The following is a 14711-nucleotide window of genomic DNA, read 5'->3' on the forward strand; positions in this document are numbered from 1 at the left end:
GAGACTCTCTATCATAAAGATCATGGTGCTACTTTGAAGCACAAGTGTGGAAAAAGATAGTAACATTGTCCCCCTTTTTTATTTCCTTTCTTTTGGGCCTTTCTTCTTTTTCGCCTTTCTATTTTTTTATTGGCCTTTTTTGGCTTTTCCTTTTTTTATTAGGGACAATGCTCTAAAAATGATGGTCATCACACTTCTATTTACTTACAACTCATGAATTACAACTCGATACTAGAACAAAATATGACTCTATATGAATGCCTCTGGCGGTGTACCGGGATATGCAATGACTCAAGATGACATGTATAAAAGTTATGCATGGTGGCTTTGCCACAAATACGATTTCAACTACATGATCATGCAACAAGCAATATGACAATGATGAAGCGTGTCATGATGAATGGAACGGTGGAAAGTTGCATGGTAATATATCTCGGAATGGCTATGGAAATGCCATAATAGGTAGGCATGGTGGCTGTTTTGAGGAATATATAAGGATGTTTATGTGTGATAGAGCATATCGTATCACGGGGTTTGGATGCACCGGCGAAGTTTGCACCAACTCTCAAGGTGAGAAAGGGCAATGCACGGTACCGAAGAGGCTAGCAATGATGGAAGGGTAAGAGTGTGTATAATGCATGGACTCACATTAGTCATAAAGAACTCATATACTTATTGCAAAAGTTTTATTAGCCCTTGAAGCAAAGTACTACTACGCATGCTCCTAGGGGGTAGGTTGGTAGGAGTTAACCATCGCTCGCCCCCGACCTCCACACATAAGGAAGGCAATCAAAAGAGCATCCCATGCAACAAATTTGTTACAAAACTTTTACCATACGGGCATGCTACGGAACTTGCCAACTTCAACACAAGTGTTCTTAAAATTCACAATTACCCAACTAGCATGACTCTAATATTACCACCTCTATATCTCAAAACAATTATCAAGCATCAAATTGATCATAGCATCCAATTCACTTCCTATGATAGTTTTTATTATACCCAACTTGGATGCTCATCATTCTAGGACCAATTTTATAACCATAGCAAATACCATGCTGTTCTAAAAGACTCTCAAAATAATATAAGTGAAGCATGATAGTTCATCTATTTCTTCAAAATAAAACCACCACCGTGCTCTAAAAGGGTATAAGTGAAGCACTAGAGTAAATGACAAACTACTCCGAAAGATATAAGTGAAGATCAGTGAGTAGTCAAATAATTATGCAAGTATGTGAAGACTCTCTAACATTTAAGAATTTCAGATCTTGGTATTTTATTCAAATAGCAAGCAAAAAAAAAGTGACTCTCCAAGCAAAACACATATCATGTAGTGAATAAAAATATAGCTCCAAGTAAAGTTACCGATGAACGAAGACGAAAGAGGGGATGCCTTCCGGGACATCCCCAAGCTTAGGCTCTTGGTTGTACTTGAATATTACCTTGGGGAGCCTTGGGCATCCCCAGGCTTAGGCTCTTGCCACTCCTTATTCCGTAGTCCATCGAAACGTCACCCAAAACTTGAAAACTTCACAACACAAAACTCAACACAAAACTCGTAAGCTCCATTAGTATAAGAAAATAATCACCGCTTAGGTACTGCTGTGAACTCATTCTAAATTCATATTGGTGTAATATCTACTGTATTCCAACTTCTCTATGGTTCATACCCTCCGATACTACTCATAGATTCATCAAAATAAGTAAACAACACATAGAAAACAGAATCTGTCAAAAACAGAAGAGTCTGTATAAAACAAATACTTCTGTAACTCCAAAAATTCCGAAATAAATTGGTGGACCTGACGAATTTGTCTATTAATCATATGCAAAAAGAATCAACCTAAAATCACTCTCTAGTAAAAAATGGAAGCTAATCTCGTGAGTGCAAAAGTTTCTGTTTATACAGCAAGATCACAAAGACTTCACCCAAGTCTTCCCAAAGGTTCTACTTGGCACAAACACTAATTAAAACATAAAACCACATCTAACCAGAGGCTAGATGAATTATTTATTACTAAACAGGAGAAAAAGCAAAGGATAAAAATAAATTTGGGTTGCCTCCCAACAAGCGCTAACGTTTAACGCCCCTAGCTAGGCATGATGATTTCAATGATGCTCACATAAAAGATAAGAATTGAAACATAAAGAGAGCATCATGAAGAATATGACTAGCACATTTAAGTCTAACCCACTTCCTATGCATAGGGATTTTGTGAGCAAACAACTTATGGGAACAATACTCAACTAGCATAGGAAGATAAAACAAGCAATATGTAGAGAGGAAACTTAATATTATTGCAATAGAAATTTGATATTATTGCAATATGTAGAAGCACATGATCCTCTCTCATAATAATTTTCAGTAGCATCATGAATGAATTCAACCATATAACGAGCACCTAAAACATTCTTTTCATGGTCTACTTGCATAGAAATTTTACTACTCTCAATATAAGCAAATTTATTCTCATGAATAGTAGTGGGAGCAAACTCAACAAAATAACTATCATGTGAGGCATAATCCAATTGAAAACTAAAATCATGATGACAAGTTTCATGGTTATCATTATTCTTAATAGCATACAAGTCATCACAAAAATCATCATAGATAGCAACTTTGTTCTCATAATCAATTGGAACCTCTTCCGAAATAGTGGATTCATCACAAAATAAAGTCATGGCCTCTCCAAATCCACTTTCATCAACATAATCATCATAAATAGGAGGCATTCTATCATCATAATAAATATTCTCATCAAAACTTGGGGGACAAAAAATATCATCTTCATCAAACATAGCTTCCCAAAGCTTCTGGCTTTGCATATCATTAGCATCATGGATATTCAAGGAATTCATACTAACAACATTACAATCATGCTCATCATTCAAATATTTTATACCAAACATTTCATACACTTCTTCTTATAGCACTTGAGCACAATTTTCCTTACCACATTTTCACGGAAGACATTAAAAAGATGAAGCATATGAGACTAACTCAATTCCATTTTTTGTAGTTTTTTTTATAGACTAAACTTGTGATAAAACAAGAAACAAAAAGATTCGATTGCAAGATCTAAAGATATACCTTCAAGCACTCACCTCCCCGGCAACGGCGCCAGAAAAGAGCTTGATGTCTACTACAGAAACTTCTTCTTGTAAACATTGTTGGGCCTCCAAGTGCAGAGATTTGTAGGACAGTAGCAAATTTCCCTCAAGTGGATGAGCTAAGGTTTATCAATCCGTGGGAGGCGTAGGATGAAGATGGTCTCTCCCAAGCAACCCTGCAACCAAATAACAAAGAGTCTCTTGTGTCCCAACACGCTCGATACAATGGTAAATTGTATAGGTGCACTAGTTCGGCGAAGAGATGGTGATACAAGTGCAACATGGATGGTAGATATAGGTTTTTGTAATATGAAATTATAAAACAGCAAGGTAACTAATGATAAAAGTGAGCATAAATGGTATTGCAATGCTAGGAAACAAGGCCTAAGGTTCATACTTTCACTAGTGCAAGTTCTCTCAACAATAATAACATAACTGGATCATATAAATATCCCTTAACATGCAACAAAGAGTCACTCCAAAGTCACTAATAGCGGAGAACAAATGAAGAGATTATGGTAGGGTACGAAACCGCCTCAAAGTTGTCCCTTCTGATCGATCTATTCAAGAGTCCGTAGTAAAATAACATGAAGCTATTCTTTCCATTCGATCTATCATAGAGTTCGTACTAGAATAACACCTTAAGACACAAATCAACCAAAACCCTAATGTCACCTAGATACTCCATTGTCACCTCAAGTATCCGTGGGCATGATTATACAATATGCATCACACAATCTCAGATTCGTCTATTCAACCAACACAAAGAACTTCATAGAGTGCCCCAAACTATCTACTGGAGAGTCAAGACAAAAACGTGTGCCAACCCCTATGCATAAGTTCACAAGGTCACTGAACCCGCAAGTTGATCACCAAAACATACATCAAGTTGATCACGTGAATATCCCATTGTCACCACAGATAAGCACGGAAAGACATACACCAAGTGTTCTCAAATCCTTCAAGACTCAATCCGATAAGATAACTTCAAAGGGAAAACTCAATTCATTACAAGAGAGTAGAGGGGGAGAAACATCATAAGATCCAACTATAATAGCAAAGCTCGCAATACATCAAGATCGTGCCAAATCAAGAACACGAGAGAGAGAGAGAGAGATCAAACACATAGCTAATGGTACATACCCTCATCCCCGAGGGTGAACTACTCCCTCCTCGTCATGGAGAGCGCCAGGATGATGAAGATGGCCACCGGTGAGGGATCCCCTCTCCGGCAGGGTGCTGCAACAGGGCACCGATTCGTTTTTGGTGGCTACAGAGGCTTGCGGTGGCGGAACTCCCGATCTATTCTGCTCCTCGATGTTTTTATGGTATATGGACACATATATAGGCGAAAGAAGTTGGTCAGGGGAGCCACGAGGGGCCCACGAGGGTGGGGGGCGCGCCTCCCTACCTCGTGGCCACCTCGAAGCTTCCCTGACTTCAACTCCAAGTCTCCTGGATTGATTTCGTTCCGAAAATAACTCTCCCAAAGGTTTCATTCCGTTTGGACTCCGTTTGATATTCCTTTTCTTCGAAACACTGAAATATGCAAAAAAATAGCAATATGGGCTTGGGCCTCCGGTTAGTAGGTTAGTCCCAAAAATGATATAAAAGTGTAAGTAAAGCCCATAAACATCCAAAACAGGTAATATAATAGCATGGAACAATCAAAAATTATAGATATGTTGGAGACGTATCACTCAACTATGGCACCAAATAAAAATTATTGAGGTCTAAAACTAATCCTGAAGGTAGATGTAGGGGTAGCGTGCCGACGGCGATCACATCGACCTTGGAACCATTTCCCACGCGCATCGTCACCTCGTCCTTAGCCAATCTTTGTTTAATCTGTAGTCCCTGTTTCGAGTTGCAAATATGAGCAACAGAACCAGTATCAAATACCCAGGCGCTACTACGAGCATTAGTAAGGTACACATCAATAACATGTATATCAAATATACCTTTCACTTTGGCATCCTCCTTATCTGTAAAATACTTGGGGCAGTTTCACTTCCAGTGATTAGTCCCTTTGCAGTAGAAGCACTCAGATTCAGGCTTAGGTCCAGACTTGGGTTTCTTCTCTTGAGCAACAACTTTCTTGCCGTTCTTCTTGAAGTTCCCCTTCTTCCCTTTGCCCTTTTTCTTGAAACTAGTGGTCTTGTTGACCATCAACACTTGATGCTCCTTCTCGATTTCTACCTCCGCAGCTTTTAGCATCACGAAGAGCTCGGGAATATTCTTGTTCATCCCTTGCATATTATAGTTCATCACGAAGCCTTTATAGCTTGGTGGCAGTGATTGAAGAACTCTATCAATGACACTATCATCAGGAAGATTAACTCCCAGCTGAGTCAAGTGGTTATGGTACCCAGACATTTTGAGTATGTGTTCACTGACAGAACTATCCTCCTCCATTTTGCAGCTGTAGAACTTGTTGGAGACTTCATATCTCTCAATTCGGGAATTTGCTTGAAATATTAACTTCAACTCTTGGAACATCTCATATGCTCCATGACGTTCAAAACGTCTTTGAAGTCCCGATTCTAAGCCATAGAGCATGGCACACTTAACTATCGAGTAGTCATCAACACACGTCTGCCAGGCATTCACAATGTCTGCAGTTGCTGTCATGGGTGGTACACCTAACGGTGCTTCCAGGACGTAATTCTTCTGTGCAGCAATGAGGATAATCCTCAAAGTTACGGACCCAGTCCATGTAGTTGCTGCCATCATGTTTCAACTTAGGTTTCTCTAGGATCGCATTAAAATTCAAAGGAACGGAAGCACAGGCCATTGATCTACAATAACTTAGACATGCAAAATAACTATCAGGACTAAGTTCATGATAAATTAAAGTTCAATTAATCATATTACTTAAGAACTCCCACTTAGATAGACATCCCTCTAGTCATCTAAATGATCACGAGATCCAAATCAACTAAACCATGTCCGATCATCACATGAGATGGAGTAGCTTTCAATGGTGAACATCACTATGTTGATCATATCTACTATATGATTCACGTTCGACCTTTCGGTCTCAGTGTTCCGAGGCCATATCTGCATATGCTAGGCTCGTCAAGTTTAACCCGATTATTCTACGTGCACAAAACTGACTTGCACTCGTTGTATGTGAACATACAGCTTATCACACCCGATCATCACGTGGTGTCTCGGCACGACGAACTGTAGCAACAATGCGTACTCAGGGAGAACACTTATACCTTGAAATTTAGTAAGGGGTCATCTTATAATGCTACCGCCGTACTAAGCAAAATAAGATGCATAAAAGATAAACACCACATGCAATCAAAATATGTGACATGATATGGCCATCATCATCTTGTGCTCATGATCTCCATAACCGAAGCAACGTCATGATCTCCATCATCACCGGTGCGACACCTTGATCTTCATCGTAGCATCGTTGTCGTCTCGCCAACTATTGTTACTATGACTATCACTACCATTTACTAATAAAGTAAAACAATTACATGACGATTTCATTTCATACAATAAAGCGACAACCATATGGCTACTGTCAGTTGTCGAAAACTTTGTTACAAAAGATGATCATATCATACAACAATTTATATCACATCATGCCTTACCATATCACATCACAACAAGCCCCGCAAAAACTAGTTATACATACTCTACTTTGTTGTTGCAAGTTTTACGTGGCTGCTACGGGCTTCTAGCAAGAACCGTTCTTACCTACGCATGAAAACCACAACAATTTTTCGTCAAGTGTGTTGTTTTAACCTTCAACAAGGACCGGTCGTAGTCAAACTCGATTCAACTAAAGTTGGAGAAACAGACACTCGCCAGCCACCTTTGTGCAAAAGCACATTGGTAGAACTAGTCTCATGAATGCGGTCATGTAATGTCGGTCCAGGCCGCTTCATCCAACACTACCGCAGAATGAAAGTAAGACGTTGGTGGTAAGCAGTATGACTATTATCGCCCACAACTCTTTGTATTCTACTCGTGGATATAATATCTACACATAGACCTGGCTCTGATACCACTGTTGGGGAACACGATAATTTCAAAAAAATCCTATGATCACGCAAGATCTATCTAGGTGATGCATGGCAACGAGAGGGGAGAGTGTGTCCACATACCCTCATAGACCGAAAGCGGAAGCGTTTCAATAGCGCGGTTGATTTAGTCAAACGTCTTCGCGATCCATCCGATACAAGTACCGAACGTACAGCACCTCCGTGTTCAGCACACAATCAACTCGATGACGCCCCTCGTGCTCTTGATCCAGTTGAGGATGAAGGTGAGTTTCCTCAGCACGATGGTGTGGCGATGGTGATGATAATGCTACCGGCGCAGGGCTTCGCCTAAGCACTATGATGGTATGATCGAGGTGTGTAACTGTGGAGTGGGGCACTGCACATGGTTGGGAGAGAAACTTGTGTGTTCTAGGGTGCCCCTTGCCCCCGTATATAAAGGAGCAGGGGGGAGGCCGGCCGTCCCTCCTAGGGCGCGCCCCACAAGGGGAGTCCTAGTAGGATTCCACGAAGAGGGAGAGAGGGGGAAGGAAGGAGCGAGAGAGGGAGAAGGAAAGGTGGGCACCGACCCCTTCCCTAGTCCAATTTGGACCCAGGGGGCGTGGCCTGCCCTGGCCTCCCCTCTCTCTCTCCACTAAGGCCCATCGAGGCCCATTAGTTCCCCCGGGGGTTCCGGTAACCCACCGGCACTCCGGTTTTATCCAAAACTTTTGCATAACACTTCCGTTGTTCGAATATAGCTGTCCAATATATCAATCTTTATGTCTCGACCATTGCGAGACTCCTCATCACATCCATGATCTCATCCGGGACTCTGAACAAACTTCGGTCACCAAAAACACATAACTCATAATACAAATCCTAATCTCTATCTATGACAACCCAACAAACACCTTCGGAGACACCTGTAGAGCACATTTATGATCACCCTTTTACGTTGTGACATTTGGTAGCATACAAAGTATTCCTCCGGTATTCAGGAGTTGCATAATCTCATAGTCTGAGGAACATGTATAAGTCATGAAGAAAGTAGTAGAAATGAAACTATAACGATAATAATGCTAAGCTAACGGATGGGTCATGTCCATCACATCATTCTCCTAATGATGTGATCCCGTTCATCAAATCACAACACATGTCTATGGTTAGGAAACATAACCATCTTTGATTAACGAGCTAGTCTAGTAGAGGCATACTAGGGACAATATGTTTTGTCTATGTATTCACACATGTACGAAGTTTCTGGTTAATATAATTCTAGCATGAATAATAAACATTTATCATGAAATAAGGAAATAAATAATAATTTTATTATTTCCTCTAGGGCATATTTCCTTGAGGGGAGGCTAGGGTGACACAATTATTCTTTTCCCCCATGGGTGGTGTGTGACCACTTTGCGCATGATACACTGGGACCACCTAAAGTCGGTCAACTCCTTAACTTATCTCACTAGAAACCTCCGCCTACGCAATAAATCTCATTTTGGAAACTGCTGCGCAAATTTCATCAACTCTACACTACATGATTCGATTTTGGAAACCACACCACTCCCTCCTCCACATTCCTCACCATTTCTCTTTCGCGCTTGGTCATTGATGCGGTGGTTTGCGGTTTGTACATGGACGAATCTCTCAGCGGCGGAGATTCTCAGCTAGGGTCTCCTGAAGCAAAATGTGAGCACCATCCATTAATCAAGCACATTTACTCATGGTTTTCCTGATAGTGGAGACCCTAGTATTTTCTATTATGTTGTTTCGATGAACGAGGGGAGGGAGAGGGGAGTGAGCGGTGGGGTGGATCACGCGGCGGTGTGCATTCATTGCGTCCATGTCCTTGAATCCCATGTTATTTTGTAAAATCTATTTTGTGATGCGCGTGAGAGGAGTGGAGCGGGGCTTTATCGGAAGGGAAGGGATCGAGTACTACATATTTGTTTCCGCGAAACAATCATTATCCGCCATGTTAAGCCCCTTGTATGTGATTCATGTTATAGGAGCGGATTGGCCGCAAACCTACAAAATTTCTAGGGTGGATTTTCCATTACCCACATTACCCCTCATGTCCATTTTTTGGGACGGATTTTTGAAAATATCCCATACCTCTCCTGCCCATTTTTAACAACTTTTGAATTGAATAGAGCAACTCTAATTGATTTGCGGGGATAGGTTCGAATGCCTGTAGGTGACCCCTTTGTGTATTGAGGTCATTTATGTTGCCACTATTTGAACTTATGGTTAAAAATAATAACAATCTAGTTACAATTTCTACCAAAATTTCGGGGGTAGTTGCAGCGAAAATTAGGACTGTGATAATTTCTACCAAAATTACCAAGGCGATTCCAGAACAATTTGAATCCATGGACCTGACCTCTGTGTGTAATTACCCTGCATTTTGTACCATAGTTACCATATGCTGCTGATTTTTCACCTTCTAGCAAAATTACCAATATTATTTGAGTTTCACACCATTTTTGTTCAAGTTGTAGTGCCTTTTTCATAGTTAAACTCTTATACATGCATGGCACTTTTTTTCCACACACACGATATAATAATGAATGTGTTCGAGCGTGTTTGGTTGGGGGTAAATAGACGTAGCGAATGGGAATTGAAGGGGTACGAGACTATACATATCTTGTTTGGTTAGGGGGATAGGGAATTCATAAGGGAATAGGTATGAGACTTGAGACTCCAACTCCCACCATTTTATTAATAGGGGAGGGGGTGGGAGTTGGAAGAGAATTGTTTTAGTGAGTCAATCTTAACCCTTCATCATGACTTGCATTAATTTCCCTTGTCTAGTCCATCGTCAATTCCCACAAACCAAACAAGGGAATCCATATTATCCTCAAATTCTCACAAATAATTCCTATCAGGCACCAAATAGATTATTAGGAATAAAATGATTCATCCCATGTGTAATCCCAATACCACTCCCTAATCTAAACTCCCGTTCCACTCCCAAAATTTTGCCAACCTAGTTGGCAATTCTACAAGGTTTTTTCTATCTTCTTTTAATAAAAGGGGTTCCCCCATTTCTTTAATAGAAACCATTTAGAGTTTTCACAAACAGAGTAACCAAAATAAACCTACCAAGAGACTAGACTACCGCACCATCTAACACAACAGTCTGCAGCAAGAGAATGTGTCACTTGCCATCTCTCACCCATTCATCATCCAACTTACCAAGAACATATGCATCACCAGAAACTACTTAAACCGAATCCATATTCAATAAGTTCTCAAAAACTTTAAAGGGGGAGACCGGGATATGAACAACATCAGCAAGGGAGATATATGATGTAGACTAAAAGCAAGAACTGCTCAACAACAAAGTGAAGATCTTCAAGTAGCTTTGTAGGATGGCAGTAGTTGCAGGTACACTAGTTAAAATTCATTTCTTCCTTCAACCACTTGTAATCTAAAGAACTCTAGGACATCATCCTTTAGCAGCATTAAAGGCCTCATTTTTTTCTTGCTCGAACAACCTTATTCATCACATCAGCTCCCTTTGCATTTCCTAGTTTATCTGTAGCACTGACCAAGAGATGATTAAAGCGCAACCTCTATGAAGAATCACAAAAGGGTCTAGTACCCTTCTGCCTCCAAAGCAAATTTCATTTTTATCCATATATACCAAAGTATAGCAGAAATCCATACAGAAAGCAACATTTATTTTCTTTACCATATTGAGCAAGCCAGGAAGTAAACAGAGTATTCATATTACTAGGATTTTTTTTCAATTTATGTGCAATTTTACGCACATTCCATTTGAATAGTTATTCAAAAATTTATGTGTGATTATAGAGCGCAAGATGCAAGATATTAACAAAGTACACTCTGCATTTCCGTGACCTTAGTGGCACTCCAGTTCCTCGGTTCAACTCCCGGTGGAAGCGCCGTGTAAAATTTTCTGGTATTAAGGGTTGTGGGGCTGCTGCCGTACAGTAAATAGTCAAAAAAATACATGGGCATTTCTGGTTTTAGAGACAATTAATGCTTTTAACACATTTATATAAATAAAGGCAGGTTTTCTCATATGCCTATAATTCGCCAAATGTCTAGTTCTCAAATGTAGACAAATACTACCATTTGATTGTAAAAGACAAGGCAAGAGCAAAAAAAATTAAAGATATATGGTGGAACACAAGCCATCCTAAAAGCAACATTCACACTGATGCAAGAATTATCTTCTTTACCCTTCCATGGTACGCCATCGTCCATGATGGCGGGGAAGTGAAAAGCACATCTTGATCTCGCATACATGGTAGGTGCTCCGACCTGAGTAGATCGCCGGGCCTTTCCCTGCATTAGCTTTTGCTTTCACACCCCATGCATGTGAGAGCTCCGAATATTTTATTCATCCAAGCCCTCCCTCTAAACCGTTGACTTCTCTAGATCCAATTAGCATCCCATCCCACACCTTATCTGAACTAGTAAAGCTCAGAATCCCCTCCACCACTGGCACCATATCCACCCTGGCTTTAGCTTGGTCTTGTTAGTAACACATTGCCTCGCTTCCACTCACCATAGTGTCCCCTTCTCAGCTTGGATCAATCTCTCCTTCTTCTCTCCTTACATTGAATGACCCATTTTTGTTTCCAAGTAACTTACATATAGTTAAGATATTTTTTCCATATAGTTGATGTATTAACTTTACTTGAAGTACACAACATACCTAATCGTTAACATACCATTGTAGCAACATCGTGGACATCACATAATAGCATGAATTTTATTACTCTAACAAGATGTTATGTGCAAAATTTGTGCTCGCATATATCATGATCAAACACCAGCTATTGATCTGTTTAGTTTTTCATGATGCACTTTGTTAGGTTTAGAATATGCCATATTTTCAGAAAATGAAATCCTTATATATACATGATTTTTTCATGACTTGGTGCATGTTATAGGTTGTGGAAACATTTCTGTTAGTTGGTTCACCTCTTACTAGGATGATATATCGATGTTAGCATATATTAGTTTTATTTTTTACGTATATGTATTTAGAATGTACCAATTTTTTTTGCATATAATTTACAATTTCCTTGTCTCCTATGCAGATTATTATTGAGATAGTCCTAGCAATGTCTCGCTGCCATTCTATGCATGTTGATATTATTTGTGATATTGGGGAGTGTCTGTTGGATAGTAATGGACATGATAGCTATGTCGCCATGAGATATGTATGTTCTTTTTGGAGGCATGCCATCTCATCTAATCAAAGGCTTTTTGTTCGAGCACATTGATGGATTGTTCTTGAGGAGATCAATGAGTTCAGTGATTGCACTAGATATCATGTATTGGTTAATCTTTCAACTGGACAAATGGTCAAGCTTTGCATTCCTCTTTTGAATGACCATGTTTATGTTGGATCTTTGGATTGACTACTAATTCTCATAGCAAAAAATGAACTTTACTTAGTGAAACTATGGGAGCTGTCCACGGGCTATCTTGTGCAGTTTGCCGTCGGGATCATCCATTAGCAGACTTCTCATTAGGCCATCAAGACTCGCAGTGTCCCTAGACTGTTTTATGCCCCTGGAGGTGTATACAGCCATCGAGTCATGTGTTGTGATGTTAATGATGGCAATTTGGAGGTTTGATTTGGTGACATGCCAGTTGAGCGTGTAGCAACTATGACTGCATATAAGAGTGACGTGTTTGTACTTTACCATAATCATCGGTTGTTCAAGATAACTGGGACTAGTCATGAGATGCATGGAAATTCATTCTGATCCATGAGGCTCCAGGACTTGCACCTAGTGCAATAACACAATATTTGGTTGTATCTGGAGGAGGCAAGCTTCTTCTTATGGTCATTGGCATTGAAGATATACTAATTTTTGGTGTTGATTTTGAGTTGAGGACTGCTGTCCGTATATCTATAATACCGGTAGCCAAGCACTTTTCCTTAGTCATGCAAGGTGTATCGCTGTTAATGCCGAAAATTTCCCAACTGTCAGAGAAAACTGTGTATATCAAGCATGCATCTATGGACATAGTGGGCCATGTGGAGTTTATGAGTTCAGTCTGACGAGGCCTCTGAAGCGTAATATTTATCATCAAGCACTCTTGAATGACATAACCTGCTCTCTTAGGGGAAGGCCCTTAAGCATGTGACAGGTCCTTATACACTACTATTTGTTCAAAAACAAGTATAGGAGGTCACTATCCTATGTGTAAGGATTATGTTGGGTAAAATAAATCAAGGTTGCAGTAGTACTGGGTAACTTTATTTTTACTTATCTGTGAGGAGTGAAGTGAAAATGCAATGTTGTCATTATAATGAATGTTGCTACTTAGTTACTTGTTTTAGTTATTGACCATTCTTAAGTTTAATTTATATGCATGCTTTTGATGTTTGTAGTCAATCATGTTTTGTACATAGATGGACCATTTAATGACGACAATATGGTTACACTTCACATGATAAGTTTTTTTCTGAACAATCTTCACATGATAAGTTGACAGTATATTCCTCATAACAGCCATTCTGGACCTCACTATTAACTATATGTGAATGAAATAAATTGCAAGGCATATATTTAAAACATTACAAGATTGTTTCTAATATATATTATACTTAACTTATCAAATATATGGTTTACATTTTGCAAAGGCGGCGAGAAAACCGTTTTTCATAGTCTTTTCAGAGGAACAGATAGTAACATAACCAAGAAAATAAGAGATAGTGTTTTGACAAAAACTTTGGACTATGAAGTTCTAATATTAGTGATGTAATCATGTACAATTCTTTTTTATTCTAAAATGAAAGTAAATTTCCCTTTTAATATGAGAAAAGTCCACATTTCAACTCCGAACAAACCACACGGTTTAATTTACATCCCTGAACCCTGAACCCCAAAAACGGTCGAAACACACCTCGAACTAACCTTGAGAGTCAAAACTCGACCCTAGTCTTAGTTTTGGGCTGGTTAACAGTTTTTACCACTACCAATGTTGACTGGGTAGTGCCAGATCAGGAATTCATGCCAACAAAGCACGAGTAAAAAAATATGACAAAAACTGAAATGTATTATCTTTATGCCAACACAAATCAGATAAAACTCATACCACGACCCTCGTATTGTACATAAGAGTCATGTGCAATAATATTAAAACAGTTCCTACATGAATTCATCTGCACTTAAGGTGTTTGCAAGCAATGAAGGTAAATACAGGAGTTCGTACCATGATCCATCTTACATCTTTCTTTTGCATTCCGATCTTCGCCCAACCGTGAAGGCCTCTCAGTGTGTGGATGGTATCCCACGAGTGCACAAGAAATTCTAGTAATTTTGCGATAAGTGTTGAACTCAGAGCATCTGTAACAGCCTGGCTTTTGGCCCTTTTATTTTTCTTTTGATTTATTTGGATTTTGCTCTGTTTTGCTTTTTGGTGTTGTTCTGTGGCCTTGCCACCTAGGAATTCATTCTCATCCCCCCTACCAAGTGGCTCATCATTCTCAAAACCTTGCCAAGATCATGTCACTTTACTGCTAGCCCAAATCCCACTATTCTTTTTCTTGGGGAAAATTCCCTTTTCATTAAAGGAATAACCTCAATTGCCCTAGGT

The sequence above is a fragment of the Triticum aestivum genome, chromosome 6B, assembly GCF_018294505.1.
Source record: "Triticum aestivum cultivar Chinese Spring chromosome 6B, IWGSC CS RefSeq v2.1, whole genome shotgun sequence".
Taxonomy (NCBI): Eukaryota; Viridiplantae; Streptophyta; class Magnoliopsida; order Poales; family Poaceae; genus Triticum; species Triticum aestivum.